The sequence below is a fragment of the Osmia bicornis genome, chromosome 8 (genome assembly GCF_907164935.1).
Source record: "Osmia bicornis bicornis chromosome 8, iOsmBic2.1, whole genome shotgun sequence".
NCBI classification, from domain to species: Eukaryota; Metazoa; Arthropoda; class Insecta; order Hymenoptera; family Megachilidae; genus Osmia; species Osmia bicornis.
Genome location: NC_060223.1, coordinates 4,600,050 through 4,622,816, shown reverse-complemented (window position 1 = coordinate 4,622,816; position 22,767 = coordinate 4,600,050). Strand labels below are relative to the sequence as shown.

The window sequence follows — 22,767 nt, the reverse complement described above, 5'->3', positions numbered from 1 at the left end:
TAACCCGACGTTTCTTATCCATTTCAATCTATTCAGAGTATTTTGGGGGAGTGTATTATTTTCATTTCCATCGTTCCATAACGAATTACCTATTTTCATTATTCTTCTTCTAAAACGAATTTCAAAAGGCTTCATTCCATCGTTCCTTGGAAAATTTCCTGGCTTCAATAAGGGAAATTCATTAATTCTGAAATTATAGCTTCTTTTATATCGTACTTCCAAGTTTTATTATTCTCCTCAGGCATTTAACTCTGCGTGCTTTAATTTTTCCTTCGCAGCTTTCTTTCTAATTTATGTAGACCATTTCGAATCCTTCTTTTGAAATACACACTTCCTCTTCTTAGCCGTACTTCTTCTCTTACGTGGATTGTTACTACCTTTAAATCCTGGTAATTCCACGTCTCCTTCTTTTCCTACTCTTTTCAGATTACCGTCCTCTTTGGTCCGATCAAATTTATTTCCTTTCTTTCGTTCTCGTTAAGGGCGTTTCCCATTCTAATAAATTCCTCTTTATCTTGCCGTTTCCATTGCAGCTAGTTTCATTAATTCTATCCTTATTGCAACGATATATATTTCTTTCTTTTATTCCTCACTTTTCTCTTTTTTACAAATTAATTATTTGTCCTTTTTTTTCTTTATACGAGCTAATGCGCGTTTCTCTTTTATCTTTATTATTTTTATCATTATGTCGTTTCATTGTTGGTTATTCTCACCTACGCTGTATATTCCAGTAGTATTATCACGATGATTATTCCACATTTTCCTTAATTATTTGCACCTACCCCATGTTTGCTTAATTGTAACACAATATTACTTGACTTTTTACGATATCTCTCTTTTCCATCTTTTTCCTATTTACTTTATGCTTCGTTAAATGAAATTATAAAATAATCAGGTTTATTAAAAGAAGAAACTTATTCTCAGTGATTTTATTAATTTTTTAACATTTACAAATTAGCTTTAATAAAATAGAATTCTATTCATTTTCAAATCTGACTCCAGTGGGAACCTGAATGCGTTTAGGGGTGTTTTCTAATATGGGTCCCATGCATATTAGAGTGCCATATAACAATAATAGGTTTAGGTTAGGGTTAGGGTTAGGTTTAGGTTTAGGTTTATGGGACTCGGGGATTGTCTGATATCGGTCCCATAAACCTAAACCTAACCCTAAATAAAATAAAAAATAATTTTATTCAATTATAATAATACTAATTATCAGTGGGCGGCCAATTATACAATAATAATTAATAATTAATAATTAATAATAATAAGTTTAGGTTAGGGTTAGGTTTAGGTTTATGGGATTCGGGGATTGTCTGATATGGGTCCCATAAACCTAAACCTAACCCTAACCCTAACCTAAACTTATTATTATTAATTATTATTGTATAATTGGCCGCCCACTGATAATTAGTATTATTATAATTGAATAAAATTATTTTTGCGTGTATGATACGTCATTTATTATTATATGGCACTCTAATATGCATGAGATCCATATCAGACAACACCCGCGTATAGTGCAAATGCATTCAGATGCATTCGGAGTGCATTCATATATAACAATTAATTTTTCCTCCAAACTAGTTTACACAGAATCTTATAAATCCTTCAGAATATTCTACGATACATCCTTTTCCTACTAAAAAAGTAGCAGTTCAATTTATGAAGTCGTTTTTCTTGAATAAATTTTTAAATAAGTACTTTATTTCAACCCCAATGAGGTTTCCCTTCTTCTCTCTCTCTCTCTCTCGCACGTTCACCTAACCCCCACCCCGGCCGTCGTCGCTCATCTTACTCGCCCTACTTCGTGTGTCTTCGTCCGTCTTCGTCGCGCAGCCACGCTCATTCAAACCCGACGTATCCCGAGTCGGTTCAGTCGCGGCTCACTCGCCATGCTGCGCGCATTGTCAATCACGCGTGTGTTTCTTCTACTTGAAACGTTGTCCTTACACGACAGTGATCATCCCTGAGGTCTCATACGTAAGAAGATAACGAAACCAGTGTCCACGTTAATAAAATAGAACCAGTGTATTTTCTCGTTCCGTGTGTTTTCAAGCCCATTTCGGTGGACTCCGAAACGTCAACAATATCCATGCCGTTTGGGGAACGCGTGGATCCCGTGGTGTCGGAAATAAACGAGTGCATCGATTGAAGGATAATTTCTCTTGGAATAACAGTTTTTTAATAAGTGTCGTGTGGTGTGGAGATGAGGCGTCCAGTGTACTCGGTGGTCCTAGTCGATAGGTGGGCAGCGTCGAGACGCGCTGCGTAACGACGCTGGTCGCGAATGGTGAGGGAACACGCGTGTGAAGTATAGTGTGGAAAAAGTGAAGCCTGTGGCTGGGTTTCATCCGTGGATCGCTTGGTAAGCAAATTATTTAAAAATATACTGTGAGGTTTAAATTTGTTTAATCGAGCTTTATATATTTATAAAAAATAGCGTATTAATTTTAAAGGGGTGAGATGCATATTTCATATCCACCCGTTATATCGCTATCTCTTTAATCCCCACCCTTTTGATTGAAATGCGTTTTTTAACGGCGGACCATGGAGAGAGCCTCAAGACAGCGGACCACGGAGAGAGTCCAAACGAAAGAAAATTTTTACTAATCGATTAAGAAAATAGAAAATGTTTTGTCGTGTATAGTTAGATGGAAAAATCAAACGATTCCCAACGGAATTGTTATTTGAATCTCTACTGTCAACACACGTGTTATGCATCGTGAATCAGTTATCTGGAAACAGCGCAGCTTAATGAGATCGGATACTTGTGATTTGATTGCACGGATTCAGAATTGCGATTACACGATAAAATTATATAATTTCATTGTTATGTTTGAAAACAGATTTATTTACAATCATGTTACAATATTCGTGTTTGTTTTGAAGTTGTTAGTTGAAATCGGATAGTACGAGTTACAAGGACTTTTGGAGATTCAATTTTACAATGATTAACAACACAATCGGTTAATTTTCAAGATAGCAAGTCTTTTTTTCTTTCATTAATTATTTTATTGCACGAAGATAGCGGCACCCACGACAATCAACTAGCTAATTTTTGAGTTTACCATCGAGGCGGCGTTGTCGATTATGAATCTATTATTGAAATTAATAGAACCAAGTCTAAATATCCCTGATTTAGTCACTGTATACAGGATTCAAACGATAGGTATTGACGAGTGTAATCGGGCCGTTTAGGACAGACATTTGTGTACATACTGTTTGTGTACGTGTTATTGGAAGCTGTGCGATTGAGCCAAGCTGAAATTCCTGCTATTTAATTACGGTGTTCAAGATTATGCCGATGACATTTCGATTCGAGCCTCTTCAAATTATTATTTATTTCAAATTTTCATTCAAACGTTGCCTATCAAAAAGTCGGTATAATATTTGAGTTCGTATTTGTCGATAATTAGACTAGATTCAGGATATAATTTTAGAAGCATTTATATGTGGAGTAATATGGATTGAAGTCTTCAATTAGACCGTCTCGATTTTATAATATATATCTTTCTATTGCCGATAATGAATACATTATTCAAATGAAACTCATTAGATCGACTATCTGCGAATTAATTACTCTGTTCAGAATTCAGCGAGTGTGTACCAAGGATCCTAATTAAGATTGGTAGTTGGTAGTTGGTAATTGGTACTTGGTAGTTGATAATTGAGCCATTCACATGCCAGAGTGATTAGACCCACTTTTGGAATTTTTTAAAATATTAACGCATATAGTTACTGACTGTATTCTTTTTCTAAAAAAGTAAAAGGTATAATATAATGCGTTTTTTAACTTTCGGATGGCGGACCATAAAGAAAACCCCAAGACGTCGGACTATGGAGAGAGATACAATTTTAATTTAATTTTGTATCTCATATTATTTTCTTTTTTTTTTAATTATACATTTAACTTTAGGTTAATGTCTTTGCATATGTTTTGTTAATGTGCGTCACGATTGACAAAGGCTCCACTTATATAAATTATAATTTACAATGCAAAAAGCGCATTATATTATATGTTCTACATTTTTAGAAAAAGGGTCAATCATTATTTAGAGATTAATAATTGTGTACATTATCCAATTAGAATTTTATAATCCTAGAATTTGAAAATGGTAAGGGGATTCTTAATTAGCATTTGATAGTTGATAATTAAGCCATTTATAGGCAAAAGTGATTAACTCTCCGCTTATTGAATTGTTTCAAATTTTAGCATGAAAATATACGATTGGTGCTTAATTTTATATATTGCATCAATTTCTCTTCTTTTTTATTTTCTTTTAGAGTTAATCAATTTGGTAAATGGGCGGCTTAAGTGATAACTGATAATTTGCTAATTGCCAACTGGCATGTGAAATTGATAATCAATTCTAATAATGATATAAATATATATTTTTTTCAATACTGATAATTGACTTTTTCTTTCATTGTATTATTACAATGAAACATAAAATATTATGCTAAATGAATAAATATACAAAATTCAGCACTTCTGTCTCTAAATAGAACCTTTTGTTTCTTATAGTACAAATGTGGTATATCCTCATTGCAAAAGGTTTTTAATTTCGATCGATTTAACCTAGAGAAATTAATGATCTTCCTCTTTTTCTCATTTTCTTATCGCAACTGCAAATAGCTCGATTACCACGATTAATTGCCGATGGAATAGAAGGGTCGTTAGCAGATCGATCGATGTCGATTAAGAGAGTCTCGGAGAAGGTTTCCATGAAAATCTGTTCGAGATTTGGTCAGCGATTCACTTCGCTTGAACGGAATTTAGCTGGTTTTAGGGATGAGTTTGAGACAAGTTTCTGTGGGAACACGATGAATCTGCTCCATTGAATCTGTTTTCCACTGGTTGAAAGAGCTTTTTGATCGGTGATTTCGATAGTCACTCGAATAGTTTAAGGTAGAAGATGAATTTCGTGGACAGTGTCACAAGTTGCCATTTGTACTTATTAAAAAATTGATATTTTTTCGATTTCATTTAATAAGTATAAATTAGAAAAAAAGAATATATAATTTCATAATTAATATAAATGATTGAAATCAATAGAATCAGAGTAATATAATAATTATTAATATTCTTTAGATTTCCAATAACAGCATCATTTCTGTTTTTTTAATATATCAACAAGGAAAATAATATTTCATAGGACTGTATTTTCAACTCATTTCATCGGTACGAAACGAACAGATTGAATTTTATTTGAAATAAACCGAATGGAATTTATTCAACCGAAATCACACGAAATTTCGTTCGAAATAACCTATTGATATTTGCTTTTTAACGAAACTTTCCTCCTTCTTTTCCATATTTCACACATGCATTTCTAAATTTATTTCGTTCGTTGATTATCCTAAAACGTTGCGATTCTGTAACTTCGAATAAGATTGCACAGAACTAAAAATTTCTCTGTACATTTAATATTTGATTGTATTTACATCGAATATCTGCAAACGAAACAAATTTGAACGATTAATAATAATTCTCAAGTATTTTGTAACATGTCATTTGTTGTTACAAGGTGTTTGGATATTCATTTGAATTCGTGAAGTGTTTGATTACATGATGTACATTGTACTTTTGGTGTGATGATAATAATGAGGATGGTAACGAGTGTTGGTGATAACAGTAACAGCAAATGTAAATTTTATACTGAAGTTCAATAATTGATGACGATATGAATTTTGAAAGCGTCTCATTATTATTCATACATAAATGTACTGAATATTTGAACAAATATTTTCACTGTCTGTATAAAAACAGTATAAAATTTCGGATAAAAAAATATCTAATGCATAAAATACTTAATTTGTCATTTCACTATCTATTATTATTTATCATAATCAAAACACAAATATTTCAAATATCCTTTGATATACTAACACTATGATTATTATAGTATAATTCACTCCTTTTGTTTTTTTAAAACTCACAAAATAAACCGAAGCAAATTTTATTTTGAATGGCGGACCATGTAGAGAGCCCTAATTTTAATTCACTTTTGTATTTCATTTTTTAAATTTTACACTGCTTTTTTGAAAATTATTCCTTCAATATTTAAAACCCTTTCATTTAAAAATTATACATTTAACTTTAAGTTAATACCCTTGTATTCGTTTTGTAAGTTTGGGTCACGAATGACCCAAGCTCCGCTGCTCAAAGGTTAAACAAAACAATGATACCTATCCAGAATGGTTATTATGGGAGAGTACTTTATTTATCGTAATACTTAACATACAATTATTGTTAAAAATGTCAATACTGCATACCATGGGGCTAAAACCTTAATATCTCATATTTTTTTACCTTCTTCTTTATCTCATTATCTATTTCCAAAGGGTTGAATTGCAAATTGTAAAGATCGTGTTCAGAATCATTATAATTAAATCGTTCCATATTTACTATTTCAAATACTTTTCAACAACAAGTACATCGAAAGGGTTAAAAAGATTAGAAAAGGTTGATGTTATGGTTGTAAATGTCGATATGTCGCATTACGGGTACAAAAGGTGTACAAAAGAGGGGCGTTCGGTCAAATATCCGGGAACACTTTACTCCAGCTGTCACGCGAAACGATATCGTGCACGGTGATACGATCTTATTTGCTAAATAGAATTTTCCTGAGCGACACGAGGCCGGCAAACAAAATCGTTCTGCCATCACGACACCCGATACCAATGTCACCACTTTCCATGCCAAAACTGACCTCGGCAGACTACTATTAAAAAGGTGGCAAATTCAAACGATAAATCTCCGACTAAATGAAAATGAAAAGTAAACAATCTCCATTAGTTCAGATTGTTAGTTCTGAGAGGATACATCAAATAGTATTTTGCAAAGTGTTACCAAACTGGACAAGTAATCTTCCAGCGAACACAGTAGCAAGTTCCAGGAAGGAGCATCGTTCAGGTATTCCTTTGTGAAAGTTATTCCCTGTGTTGCCGACTGTAAACTGAGAAACAAGGAGAACTCTGCTAATTCCATTTCCAAGTTACAGTAATTTAAATCTAAAGGTGTCAGTTTCCGGTAGACAACCTTTGTCCTTCAACTTTTGGTAATCAATCATTATCAATCAATCTCTAACAACAATCTCGTAGTTGTATATACAAACGAACGTCTGTGTAATTAATTAATTTGATTGGAATTACTAGTTCGTTTGTGTTTGCAACCTAGCATCTTGCAAGTAAATAGCAAATTAAATAATGCATAATTGAAGGTTTAGATCCCCCCTCTCTCTCTTTGAAGAGTTAAATGGAGCGGAGAAATTCGATTGGACATTTTCACCAACCCTTTCCAAACCTAATTAATTGTCGAGTAGATCCCGAACTTTCGCGAATCCTCTCTGTATATTAATTTCATAGAAAGTAAAATAACGGTTTAAAAAATTTTTTGAAACCTATAATAAAATTCCAGTTTCTATAAATAAGTGGAGCTTTTGGACCTTGTATCCGTTCCTTCAATTTTTCTTTAAATAAATTTTATGAAATAGAAAAATATTTTGTTTTCGAAATTAATAATGCAAGAATGCAATTAAGAATTAAAATGTATCATTCTGTTGAAAAACAGAAAGTTGACTTTTATGTAGCATCTATACCTGGGCTACGAACGGAAAAATTATTACAGGAAAGCAGAGAAAATTCTTTGTTTTTATTTCCTTCGTTTTCGTTTGAAAGATTTTCACACGCCACGCCGGCCAGTGAAAAAGTTTCGCAAAACAATTTTTAACAGTCGACTATTGCCCCGAGCTAATAAATTCCACGGAGTGTAAATAAATCTCAACAGTGAAAGATTCTCGCGAATTTTTGTAACTGTACCGTGATAACGAATAAACACCTTGTTTTTCCTCAGCAAACAGCTTTTTTTAATTAAAATCCCTGAAACAACACGATAGAATCAAACGATCGCATCGTTCTGTAATCAATTAAAGCGTCTGATTGCCATTAATGAGCTTTACATTTTAACGAGTGTAAATATTCTCCAATCACACAGGAGGTAACAAATTTTTAATTAACCGAGTGGGATATTGCTTGCAACGGTGTATATTTGTGTATCATTTATCAATTATTCGTGTAAATCATCATTTATGATACCGTTTAAGAAATTTCATCCATTTGGGAATAATATTTGATCGATGACGAAGCGTGATGATACGTTACACGTTTCTTCTTTGTTCCAATTGAAACGTGGAACATTTACTGGGAAACTTTATCAGTTGGAAATCTTAATATTTATTTTACTTTATTCGCAAAGATTGTTTTAGTTTGATTAAAAAACAGTATTTATATACAATTTTGTTATATTTCTAGAAAATTATTACAAAGTAGTGAGTAATATATTATAAAATTGCATTTATAATATATTCTTTGCATAACAAATGATTGCTATGTAATTGGAAATAAGGCTATTCGAGAACTCAGTATGGAAAGATAAAAACTAATTAGGAATTTGTTTTCTTTTATTAATGTAAAATTATGAAAATTTTACTCAAAGTGTAAACTTGAATCGAAGGTTAACGGTAAAAGCGAAGCTCGAAAAGATAACAATACTTTCGTTTAACATAATTATTTTCAGTAAAGCAATTTATTTTTGCAAAATTTGTATTGGAAGGGACAGAAAGCTTCGATTCCTTTCTTTGTACTGTCTGATAAAGAGGTCGATTCATTAGAATTAGAAAGACGTTGTTAAGGATCGGCGTAACTAGAAATTACCACGGACGTTGTATTTAAATGGAGATAGGCCAGGTAGCTCGGAAGTAAGCTCAGTTAAGCTCAACGACGCTTTTCTTCTCCCTTTGCCGGCTCGTTTCGCGCTTTCCGCTGCTCGAAGAAATAAATAAAGCAACAGTGAAACGAGGGGATGAGGATTACTTCTTTAAGAGTGTCCTATTGATTGTACAGGCGTCGTTCTTTACTCTTTCCTAACCAGCAATTTCTTTCTTCTTAATTTATTTTTTTTCATTAACTGTTGCATTGCTCGGAGAAGAAGAAGAATAGAAAAGAATTGCAAATTGTAGTATCTGTGTATTAATGCACATTCATTTACAGGGTAACATATGACGGACCATGGAGAGAGCCCCGAGAGAAAGTCCTAATTTTAATTTAATCTTCATTACTTTAATCTTAATATTAATATTTGACATTATTATAAGTTTCTAAACTATACAGTATTTTAAAATTTAAATTCTTTAAATTAAAAGCTCGGAGAGTAAAATACTTGCAAAGGATTTTTTCGACTACCATATCCGACTACCCTTATTACATAGGGGTTAATAATACAGTATTTTAAAATTTAAATTCTTTAAATTAAAAGCTCGGAGAGTAAAATACTTGCAAAGGATTTTTTCGACTACCATATCCGACTACCCTTATTACATAGGGGTTAATAATCATATACGTTACCCTATTAGAATTTTAGAATCGCAGAATTTGAAAATGGGAAATCATTTTAAGAACACCCTCCACCTTGTTTCAATTAATAAATATTATTTCCAACCAATATTACGCGAGCAAATGAACCACCTGAATAAAGTTCCCCTAATTTCTTGTCTCGTTTTAATAACACAACAGGTTACGACACATTCAGAACAATTAACCATCATAGTATCGCTAAGAAGAGATAATGAAACTACGATCCGAAAGTTCAGCTCATATCAACCATTCCTAAGACCGTTTCAAAATTGGATTCCTCTCGACAATTTCCAAACGCGATACTCGAAACTTTCCCATCCCTGCACACTCTATTATCCAATTCTCTCTGTTCGAAGTTTCTCCTTGGTCGTCGAGACAAAAATCAGCCGTTGTTTTTAGTCGTCGAAAGTAGCACGCGATTCGTTCGAGCGTTTCAACACGTATTATGCATTTCGCAAACGGCGATAGCAACTATTATTTAACATTACTCGGTGACAACGCACGACAGTATGACTCACGTTGTATCGGTATCCGTGTTTGTTAATGCCTCGAATACCTTGGGGGTCATCGATGATTTCTGCTACAAATTTAATGCAATCCGATAATTGAAAGAGAGAAACGACAGAATTACAGAAAATTGTAATCAGGAAAATATATTTTCTTCAAGTGGATCATTTTGAACGATAGGAAGATCGATCGAACGATTTAATCGCTCGTTTCATTCTTTTCCTGTCAGTCTCGACGATGTTCCCGGAAAGAAGAAACGCGATTTGCATTCTAAGACGCAGCTAAGATTGATGCACCGTGCAAGGTCAAGGCAATTTCGATTATGCAACACAGCGTGCGCGAGAAATCCCAAATGCAATTGCAAATCTCTTTTTCTATAAATCCTTTCAAATTTTTTAAATCATTATTTTTGGATATTTTTATCCCTCAACTCGTTGACTGGCATGGTAATTACCAGTGACCTCAGATTTTTTTCAATTGAATAATTAGTAAAAGAATAGAAAAAGACAAACTTTAAATAGTTTTAGTATCATATTAATAATATCAGTTTACATTTGAAAATTAACTGATCATTTCTTTAATGATCACAGTTTTAGTATGTCTGACTATATATCGCCTTTTCTACTGTGCCAGTTGACCTGTTAATGAAAATTTCGATACGTCTGATTAAAAATGACCAGCTTCACTCTGCCATTCAAAGTGTTAATTGTCCGATCGAGTTCGTTGCTTCGTTTTCGCGGAAACTTTTGTTCCACGAATCTAATCGTTAACACTACTACCCCCTCTGAACTCCACCCCTATGGGACAGAGGATTAATCGAGAGATTAATAAACTTTTAATTAACACGTCGACCGGCTGGAACGTGGTGCTTGTTGCTAATTGAATCGGAGAGAGAAGAGCCATTGAATTGCTCGTTTCAATTCAATTGAAACAGTCTGTTGATTAGTTTTTTGATCGAAGTTTCGGTAATAGTTTTATAAAAATTTTTTTTTCAAAAATATTCTTGAATATTGATATTGAATAGTGAAATACATTCTATTTTTTTGTGATATTTAATTTATTTTTTGTAATTGAAAAAAGAGATAAAACAATTTTTTTATTAATAAAATTGGATTACATTTCAAATTATTGTATTTTTAGTCTTCTCTTGGTTCAGACAGATCTTGGAAGGTTTCAGCCTAATTGAACCATTTTTGCACCTCGTTTAAATCACCCTTAGGCTGTAGATATATTTTTACATCCTTTTTGAGCTTCTTTTTCAAACCTTTGCCATTTACAATTCCTTTCAGACCATCTTTCAGCTATTTTTACCCCCTTTTCTAATTTCTATCATTTATCAGTGTTATTCAAAATTTGCCTCCTTTGTACTTTTATAAATTATTCGAAGCTTTGGTGATGGGTGAAATAAGCCAATTTCGTTTTTTTTTCCTCAGAATCTACTGCAGCTATCAACTTCAAATTTTTAAATCTTCTAGTATCATACTAGACGTGTATTTTAGCCAAAGAAAATGTTGAAATACCGAAAAAATTGTACAATCCTATCAATTTATGGACTGTTTAATACTCTTCCTTTCAATATAGATGCTGCCAATCTGGCTGTATGCCGAATTTCAAAAAAGTCTTTGGCTAAAATACGTGTTACCCTTAGTAGTAAAAGCACACTAAATTTCAACTCGATCAGTCGAATGGTTACTGAGAAAAAGGAACATGAGTACCAAAAACAGAGGAACCATTTTTCTAAAATTTTGCTTCTATTAATTTATAGCATCTAAAAAATTTATTTAAATTATTGATTTTGATTCCAAATATTGTTCATAATAAAATAAAAGAATTTTTTAAAAATTCGATATTTCGACCCCTTTAAAAAATGCCCGCTACCCTTAAAGTGTTCAAGGGATTAAAAAGATTGCGTGCCGACGGTTGTCAACTGCGAATTAACCGGATTGGGATGGTCAACCTTCGACAACGCTCAAAATAACAATAACGCGATGACGACACTTCTCTCCCTTGTGGGACCGTGCGTTTTCGTGGCGTCTGCCAAAACAAAAACAGCTGAGTGCTATCAATAAACATCGCGATGCTATGCGAATTTAATTCGGGCGCTGCACGGACCGCTTATGAGCTTCGAGGCAACACCGGATTGACGGATCGTTCGGGATAGGTGTATATGCTTGAATTTCCTCGACTAGTTGCTAGTTAAATTTGCGAGAAAGCAGCTGTTGGGAGATGATTGTTTGAAACTGGCTTTAACGGGACCGATAATTAATCGTAGCATTCGTGGAAATTTCAGACCCTGTTTATTTCCACGATGCAACGTGTACGATTGCTGCAAAGTATAATACATACAGCCTGTTTCGATGGTCGAAAAAATTGTTACTTAATCATTAATTAATATTAATGTCGTTATAATTAAAATTTTGAGGATCTCTATATCGTCATTTCTTCTCGGGAAGTTTACTTTGTTTGATTTGCTATACATATTAATATTATGTGCGCAGAAAGGTTATTACGTACCTGACTGTTAATTATTATTAATATCGTCATAATTAGGATTTTGAGAATTCCTTCTCTCTCTACTTTGTTCGATTATCGATACTTGTTAATATTGTAATAATGTTAATGATGCCTGCGAGGTACGTAGAGCATAGAAAAATGATTAATTATTAATTAATAATATTGATATCGTCATAATTAGGATTTTCAAAATTTCTGCTTCCCCTACTTTGCTCGATTTGTTATACATGTGTTAATGATTGCTGCAAGATACATACAGCTTATTTTGGTGTCCAGAAAAAATATTATTAATTATTAATCAGTAATATTAATATCGTTATAATTAAAATGTTTAGGATTCTTGCTTCCCCTACTTTGTTTAATTTGCTATACATATTAATATAGTAATAATAATAATAATAATGATTGCTGCAAGATACATACAGCTTAATAATTAATTAATAATTATAATATCCCCATAATTAGGATTTTTAAAATTCATGCTTTTCCTATATCGCCATTTTCTCTCGGGTAATCCTTGTTCAATATACAAGTTAAAATAATTATGTTACTTAGAAACGACGTTCACTTTTTTTCTCTAATCATTCGATTAGATTCGAAGCGTGGGTCACTGGTGATCGTCACTGCCTCTTGATCGCGTTAATAAAATAGATGATTCCATTATCTGTACACAGGCGTATGCAGATAAAACGACCCAGAAATGAATAATTCCCGACAGCGGAAGCTGCCAACTTGCTTCGTGGCTCGATATCAATTGCTACGAGATGTCGTAGCCGCTAATTATGATGGTTTCGTAAAAGATGGCAGACTTTGGTCTTTTAGATTCCCTCTGGTTACTTAGCAAGAAACGATGCCAGTTTATTGCTTCCGTTAGATCGTTAAGCTTCCTCCTTTCCAAACGAGAAATTCTCAACTGTCTTCACGTTAGATTTGCCACATTCTCGACAGAATTTTTCCTCTGTACGTTTCCATTTTCCTCGTTGAAATCGTGTAATTTCGTTTCACTTTCTTGACGGAAACTTTTACCTTTAATTCGTAGCTTTTCTTTCCTCCAACCATTCTTCTACTCACCTTTTTCTTTCCACTTTTTACTTCAACTTTCTTCAGAAAGATAAATCTTCATCTTGTCGGGAAATTGTCACTTTTCTTTTTTGTATCAGTCTCTCTTTGATTGAAAAATAATTTAATCCTTTTTATCGATATTTTCATCATTTTCATTTCAAGGAATTAATTATGATTTCTTAAGGTACCTTTTCCTGCGATTATTCTTTACTATTGTTCTATTTTTACTTTTCATTTTTCAGCTGGAACAATTCTCTGTTAATTCTGCATGCCCCTTTATGGTCATTTGTTACTTTCATCTTATGAAGCTTGGCTGCAATTTTTCCTTTCCTTCTCTTTTCCGATGCTCCTCTTTCATTTCTATTCTTTCGCCGCGTTCCTCTTCATTTTTTATCAAGATTTACACCTTTGCATGAAATTCTTGCGTTTTTCATTCATTATTCCTCTATCAGAATATTTTACCCTCATTTTCCACTTTCATCCGGGGAGCCTTTTCTTTTCTTTTTGTTCCGCGCTCCGTGTCAGAGCCTCCTCCTTTGAGTTTTCAATCTTTCCGCTGAATTTTTCACTTGATTTTTCAAGTGTCACGAAACTTCATGCATATGTTTCCTATCGTTCGATCAAAACTATCAGTTTTTCGTTCGATGCATTTCCTTCCGATTTCTCTTTTATTTTATTTGTTCGCCGATGCGTGCTCTGATCGCAGAAAGGAGTAATGTTGAATAATTTTTTTTATACTTTATATTGTGTCCATTAAATTTTTTAACATTTCAAATTGATTTTCTGAACATTCGAAATATTTAGCTGGCAGCCTTTGAAAATTATTTTAATTATTACTCTATTATAATAATGGTATGTTTATAATAATTTTGTGTCATTTAATGTGTAATTGGATTCTTATTAAAATGTCGCATCGCTTCCATAATTTTATGATTTAATTGTTAAACATTTCAGCTTTCGACGATGGATCGTTGCTTTTGTTTCATTCTCGAAATTCACGGGACGTGCGTGACCGATTTAAACAATGTAGATCGCAGACACGCGTTTCGTCCTCTGTTCTCGTTACATCTGCCAGGAATTCGTTTTTGTCATTGGTGATGCAGTTATTTAATAAAGGTTGTATCGAAATTGTATTACATTCGTGATTTAACAGGTGAAAGGCAACGAATGTAACAATCTGATGGGAGAAATTGATACGTTACATGAATTTCTATTTGCAACAATTATTCAGGAATTGTACAAAAGTATTTCAGCAATTTTTATATTGAAATTGATTAAATGTATCATAGGTAATTAATTTTGCTATTCATGAAAAGAATCTACGAAAATATTCCAGTTATTTTTACATTGAAATTGATTTCATTTATCACAGGTAATTAATTATGCAATTCATCAAAAAAATCTATAAAAATATTCCGGCAATTTTTACATTGAAATTGATTAAATGTATCATAGGTGATTAATTTTCCAATTCATCAGAAGAATCTGTAAAAACATTCTAGTAATGTTTACATTGAAATTGATTAAATTTATCATAGATTAATTATGCATATCATGCAATTAACTTTGCAATTTTCCAAAGGAATCGATTTCTATTCTCTACTTTTATATTTGGTAGGCAATTTCAGAAATTTAATATGTAAGATGATGTATTATTCAACACTTTTCTATTACAACCATAGAATTGTCGAAATAAAATTTCATAACGTTTAATGAAAACGAATGGTCGAGCCGAGTACGACATTGGCTAAGGGCTGTTCTCCCGAGGATTGTTCCCTTTTCTTCGATATCTCAATGATAAATCATGTCTTTTGCGAGATTTATTCAGTGGTCGATTGTAATAATTCTTACGCGAGATCAATTTATCACAAATATGAAAATTGCGTTATTCGTGAGACGCGTTCGTATCCAAACAATCTTCCATTGATTTATTATTTTTCCATCAGCATTTAAAACAGTTATTCTTATATTTTAAAACTGAAGTTCTGTTTTAATAGAAATTTCATTTAAAGTCAAAATTAAAATCTAATTTCAATGGAATTCAGTTGGATGAAAAAGAAAAAAGAAAAACAGCAAAATGTCAACACAATTCGTAATTTACACAAATTTATAAATCCCACGTTAAATTTAAATGATACACCCCTATTGAACCCAGAAAAGTAATCTTACTCGCCACCTACATCGCATTAAGCCCGTATCATAAATAACATTGAACAACAAACGAACGAAAAGAAAGCTTTTAATAAGAATAAACGAGCGAGCAACCGTTAGAAGAAGAAAGACACCCATTCCCCGAAATTTACGGGATAAATCGTGGTATACGCTTAAGTAGAACAGGCTGTGCACCCACAACCCTCAACCCCCGGCTACGACACCCTTAATCCACCCTTAATCCAAGGCACGAAGGCAGGGCTAGTAACGCCACCATGAAACTACTTGGAATCGAATGGAATTGAATTTCGAGTTTCTCGAAAATGGAAAATTCGAATTTTCTTTGCTGAAAATTAGAAACAAGGATTAAAAACAAATTTGTGAGACAAACTTTAACCCTTTAGAGCCCCAATTTCTGAATTTGTAAAAATATATTTCACCGTTTGGAGAAAATGGAAAATGAAGAATTGGAAAATGTTAAAGGCGAAGGGGGAAAACAAATAAGGGAAAGGGGTAAGAAGGGGAAGAAAAAGTGGAGAAAGGGAAGAAGAAAATCGAAAAGGGAAAAGAGAAAATGTGGAATGGGGAATGGAAAAATTTAACTGTGAAAAATTGTTGACAGGGTTAAATAATTTTTCCATACCTAGTAGAAAAATTGGTATATTTACCAGTGGATATAATTAACATTTATGAAATCAATTTAAATCCATTATTTCTACTTAAAAAAATAAAAACAAAAACAGCTGCTCTTATCACTTATAATACCTATGCATACGTTTCCAACGATGCATATTTAAAAAACAATCTATTATTCATAGCATCCAAAATAAATAAAAAAACAATTCATCAAGCTAGTTTGCTTTAAAAGCGCAGCGATAACTAAGAGGCTCTTATTAACAGCAAATGTCACGTTCGCTTAAAAATGGGTTGCAAAAATTGCATCCACCATGGCACTGGCTAATTTACAATGCATATTGGGGTCGAATAAGAGACGGACGGAAAATTTCAACACAGTATAATGATGATCCTGATTATTCACTAGCTCTGTTTAACTATTCAAATTTATGATTCCGGGCTCGTCTTCTCGAGACATTCGAATTTGCATTTCTTCTCCTCAACTTTTCAGCAAATGCTGCGAACTTTTCAAACGGTCTTTTCGTTGCTCGTTTATTGGAAAAATTAAGGAAATGATGTGGAAATTTGCAGTTAAGGCTTTGAGATAAAGGAAAGAAAAACTGTGACTCGAAGGATTTTCTTCCAAATGTATAATTAAAATAAAAAATTGATTCTTATCAAAATTTCACAAATTTCAATTCAATTTTCTGACTTTCTTCAAAATGATATTAATATTTTTCCATCTATTATAATTTTCTTTTTCTATTGCACAATTTTCAACTAACGGTAAAACAACTTTACTCCTTGAATTTTTCCCTTTTCCAATTTTTCAATATTGCAAGCTCGAATGCATTCACCGTTTGCTCCTTTTAAATTGCATCGATTAAATTCGGTTTCAAACGTGATCGAACTTTCAATACTTCATTTTCGATCACGCTTTGAAAACGCTCACCAATTTTGATCATCGAGACTTCGTTTTCGTTTGAAAACCGTGCGAAGAATTTTCCATTAACATTTCAAAGCATTGGAAAATCATGGAATTTTTTTAAAGAAAATTTCAAAGACTATTATAAGAAAAAATAAATTCTAATTAAAATACTTAAAGTAAATGATATTGAAATAATTCCAGATAATTGAAGAACGTTTAACATAAATTAAAGAGGTGAGAAAATTTATTTTCACCTAATGAGCAGTCGCGATTTTCGTCTTGGACGTTGCCAAAATCGTATTAAAATCGTGGTACATGATTCGAGTCATTAAAATGATGTATGGCTGGTGTCCAAAAATCCACTTGTGGGCACACGTTCAAAATATGATTTTCCTCATATGGAAAATGACAAGGTAGCCAGTTTTCTAACGCATGGGTTTTCGTGGATCAGCTGTTCGCAGGATACTTGAATGATACCAATGGAAGCGTAGTAATGACAAAAGGTGTCCGGATCGACGGACGCGTGTCCGCGTAATGGATTCCGGTAATTAATATGAACGGTGTGTCGGGCATGGGGAACGCCAGACGGCCAATTAACAATAACGCGGTGTCAGCTCGTACGTGATTGAAGAGTGACTCTTGTTACCGAATGCGGTGTTCCAGAATACGAGATCCAAGATGTTTCTATATTTTTCTTTCTTCCTCATGGAAATGGAAATTTATGGAAAGTTTCTATATTTTTCTTTCTTTTTCATGGAAATGAAAATTTATGGAAACTTTTTGTTAGTAGTTGATGAGATCTTCCGAGGAGACTTGGATATTTCACCATAAGAAACTTTGAAATACATAAATTATTAGAGACGTTTCTTTTTCTTTTTTCTTATTTTTATGAATTTTATTATTTTATATCAGAATTTTTATAATATTTGAAAAAGAAAATCCATTATATTGTAGAAAATAGGAAAAGTGTTTTTTTTTTCATGCTTATTCTGTTATTATCTATTCACTTTTGTTCTAATTTCAATCCATATCTTGTTTACGACAATATTTCTGACAGCACTTACAATATTTGTTTTTCAAAATGTTGTATTATGCTAATTCTTGTTTATTTTTTTTTCAGGTGTTGTTTGGATAATCGGGATTATTAGTCATTAAAGTGCAGATAATGTCATTAGTAAGTTGAAATATAATATTTTATTAATAATTATTTTTATGAACTCAGGAGGTCTTTGCTTTAAAAACGTAATATTTAGATTCTAGTTAGAAAATATACAAAGTGTCCTACATGTGATGATTCTGTATAAAAGAATAAGTGAAAAATGTAGAATGACATTTTTTTATTAGAGGCTCGGTTTTCGAAGAAATTAATTGTGAAGTTGCAGGCAATTACTGTGACTCACTTATTCTGAATTATAATAAAGACGGGTGAATCATGACCCAAATCTATGAAATATACACAACGGTATTTAAATTAAAATTAGGTGCAGAAAATTTTTAATGAAAGACTTTCACAAAGGAAAAGTTCGAAATTTAGTTATCTTTAAGTTCTTCAATCTCGTTTCATGATATAATTACAGGAAATATGAGAAATGAATATTCCAGGAATATACGTATAAAGGAAATAAGTGTATTAGATAACGCAACCCCAATAGATAATGAATGGATAGAGAATGTACTACTAGTTGAATCCATTGTTTGAGTCATTGACATCGCACATGCAGATAATGATTAATATAAATTGAGACTGTTAATATTAGGAATTATTTGAAAATTAGAATGCAAATAGAAATTACGTTTGTACTGAGATTGTTAGTATTAGAAATTATTTGAAAATTGAATAAACATTAGTTCATTATTAGAAATTATTTGAAAATTAGAATCCAAATAGAAATTATTTTAGTACCAGGATTGATAGTATTAGAAATTATTTGAAAATAATGGTACAAGTAAAGATTATTTCAATATTAGGAATTATTTAAAAATTAGGATGCAAGTAGAAATTATTCTAATACCATAAAGCAAAACTTCAAAATAAAAAATATTTCTTAACTGAAATAGTCGAATTTCTCCTTATACACGGTACTAAAAAAATAGATTAATATAAAAATACTTAAAAATTGTAATGTAATGATAAAAGTTAGAGATAAGCTTCGAAGAAATTTCATAATTCAAGGAAAATCTCGTTAGAATTGTAAACGAAACCGCAAAGTAAATAAACGAGTGAAATGTTTCTTTCTTGAAAACGGAAGAAAATCGTTCAAAGGTGAAAATTCGATGAAAACCAGCTAAGAAATGCAAATCCATAATTCAATAGTAATTTCTACGATCCAATAGCTTCTTCATACTCTTCGGAGGAAATAACTTCCTTTCTGTTTACTATTATATTTGCTCTATTAAATGAAAATTCTGTTTCAAAACCTTATCAATTTTTTATTGATAAAAAACCTTACCAAACCATTTATTTTTAAACGATTGTTATTAATGGAAACATTCAGAATTATTATCATAAAATAAATACATGAAGTGAACAATGAAAATGTTGAAAATCAGTAGTAAAAAAACATTTCAATTACTGGAATTAATTAAACAATTAATTATTGAAACTGTATTTTCACTAGAAAATTATGGCCAATTCATGTCTTACAATGCAGTATAGAGAATGGAATATTATTAAATAATAATCTGCAGATACATTAGTCGACTGTAGTGCAGTAACCAGCGTATTTCAACAAAGTTGTTCATAGTATATGTGTACAATATTGTTACTAAATTCTGGTAAATTAATGTTGTGGTGCTTTTGTATTGCAACCTTGTTGTAGTCAAATAATTGTTTGAACGATGCACTGGTACTTTAAAGGTTTCGAAAGTTACAAATTAATTAATTTCAGTTGCTAATTTGTAATTGACATACGATTTGTTAGGAAAACGCTCGTTAATTTCAGAAACCTTCCCTTTGGAGTAAAGATTTTTAATTTCTGCTCTCGTTTTTTGATTCATCTCGATAGTATCCTAGATTCTGATCGATGTTTATTTGAAACGATAATATAGTTATCGATGAGCAATCGTTCAGACGAGCCTACAGAGGAGGGAAAAAATGTCCGTTTATAATCTAGGAAAATAAATTCGCCCAGTTTCGACAGGCACGATGGAAACTTTGCATACTGATTGCAATCGTTTGTTTGTCTTTTGAGGAAATCAATCGCGATTTTGTTGAATTCTGATGCTAATATTGGCCATGTTTGAATGTGTTCCAAATAGATTTCGATGTTCAGCTGATTCGACGTTACGATTCAGTACAAATTAAACTCAGCAGAAATCAATTTTTTAAAATTAATTTTTATAATTTCTATATCTTGAAACGATTCATCATCCATATAAAATATTTTAGAAACTTTTGTGAACTCCTATTTCAACAAAAATGTCTTATATTGAAAATATCTTACAATTAATTTCAATTACCAAGAAGATACTATACATTTCAATATAATAAACTGCAGGTAAATTGTTACTAATAAGAAACTTCATATTTCGAAGTTAAATTAGCAGAAGTGGAGGCATTTGTTGGACGTCCTTTGAACGCGGAAGAGAGATTTTGATCTTTCGAATTGAATTTCTGGCGTGTTTCGTGAACGTCCACGATTATATGTCCCTTTCCCTTGTCCCTTTGTCGAGAATGCATGGATTTGTTGCGTCTCCGACGGACCATAATGAATCTGACTTGCTTAATTCCTATAGCAGTTACCACTTTGTTTCCAAAATGGATTCAGAGTGTTTGAAGGAACGTCAAAGGGTTGGGAAATGGTATTGGTTTGGCTGTGAGATACGATTGAATGTACAGTTTGCTCAGCTTGTAATTAACTTGTTTTCGTTGAAATGTAACGTGCTTCCTCTATTGTTTACCTGTTTTTATTATTTTAACCCTTTCATAATTTGTGTCATTTTAATAGATAATTTTGTACATTGATATTCATTACTTTATTTATTAAAAATTGGTAATTTTTTGATGCATAGGTATTATGGAAACTTTTAAATTTAATTTTCTGGATAAAATTACATTAGGTATGCTTTTAATTATTCAGGCATGTGTAATTTGTGGTGCCTGTCACCGGTGACCCCATGGCATTCAATGTGTTAATAAAAAAAAAATGAGTATTATTAATTTTCAAAATTGCAAGGCAAAGAATATGAGAGTGGCCATTAAAGTGTTAAAACTGTAATTATAGTTGCTAATTTTCAAGAGAGTAACTTGATGAGGAATTAGAAGGAAGTTGAAGGAAATGAGATAGAAAGGTGCAATTTGTGTATTCTTCTAACAAGTTTTCTAATTAGAATTTTTCAGAAGTGAACCACTCGAACGTATAACATAACGTTTTGATGAGAATGGGTTGTGTGTAGTCGGTCATATTCCAATCTTTTAGCAGATCAATCGTTGTAGAACATAGGTGACAGAAGATCGTCTATAGTTGGATGTATTTTGAAGACATCTATCTTTATACACGAGTCATCCATCTTTCCACAGATCGATCACCATAGAGTGTAAGTGACATGGATCGTTTGTGGTCAGACGCGAGTCGCTTGTGCTTGGAAATCCATGTGCACTATATGATAATAAAATGATTATTTTTCATTTATCTATATATACACATATTACTATAAATTAAAAAATATTTTAATTGTGTAATATTTATTCACTTTTTGTAGACAGTTATTGACTCTTATGTATTAATTGAACTTTTTCCTAAAAAAATAGAAAATATAATATAATGCATTCCTTACATAATAAACTATACAAGCATATTAACTTAAAATAAGTGTATAATTTTTAGACGAAACAAAGTATAATGAAGTATAAAATTAAATTAAAATTGTGGTTCTCTTCATGGTCCGCCGTCTTGGGGGCTTTAAGAAACGCATTATATTATATTTTTACATCAACAATCGTATATACTGCCCCATTATTGCAAATCTAATTGAAAAAAAAAGGAGAAAATATCCTGATCGAATAGAGTAACCTCCTCCTTTTTCGAAGTCGGTTAAAAAATAATTTGAAATCAAATAATCAAATAGAGTCCTAAAACTAAATTCTAATTTCTAACAAAATCAAATTCTGTACAATACTAACTTTGTTATACTTCATTTTATTATTTTTAATGACACTGTGGTTTCTAATAACCTGTCAGGCTGATACAATCATAAAAATTAAATTAAAAAGAAAATAAATAGAATTCGGCCAGAGAAATATATACTTTAAGCTTTTTATTCCAATTGTTCTTTTTATAACGTGTTTCATCAAAATGATACATTTGGATTTTCGCATGCCAGAAGCACAGGTTAAGTTTAAAAGCACGGTACTAGAAAATGTTTAAACGCTCGTTGTATTTTTCAACTCGATCGTCGAATCTCGATGAAACTGTAGGCTTAACGAACGGTTCAGGATTTAACGGTGACTCGATGTTCAATTTAAATCGACCGATTACCATGGGAATCGGTTCGAATAGGGGCAAAAGAGGGGCCGAGAGAAAAAGTGCTTCCTGTTTCTGGATTAATTCTGAATTTTTCAACGGGACAAATAC

General features: G+C 32.1%; 1 protein-coding gene across 7 annotated transcripts in view; it reads left to right on the top strand.

Moving 5' to 3' along the window:
* The first annotated feature begins 1,850 nt into the window (after window positions 1-1,850).
* The window catches only part of LOC114877078 (octopamine receptor beta-2R-like), a 62,418-nt gene continuing 41,501 nt past the window's right edge, over window positions 1,851-22,767 (top strand). For 6 of the 7 annotated variants that reach the window (XR_003789501.2, XR_003789500.2, XR_006829598.1 and 3 more), the window contains exons 1-2: window positions 1,851-2,368; window positions 18,315-18,368. The gene's annotated coding sequence lies outside the window, so the exon portion shown is untranslated. The remainder of the gene's footprint in view (window positions 2,369-18,314; window positions 18,369-22,767) is intronic. The other variant, XM_029189214.2, reaches the window with a different exon arrangement.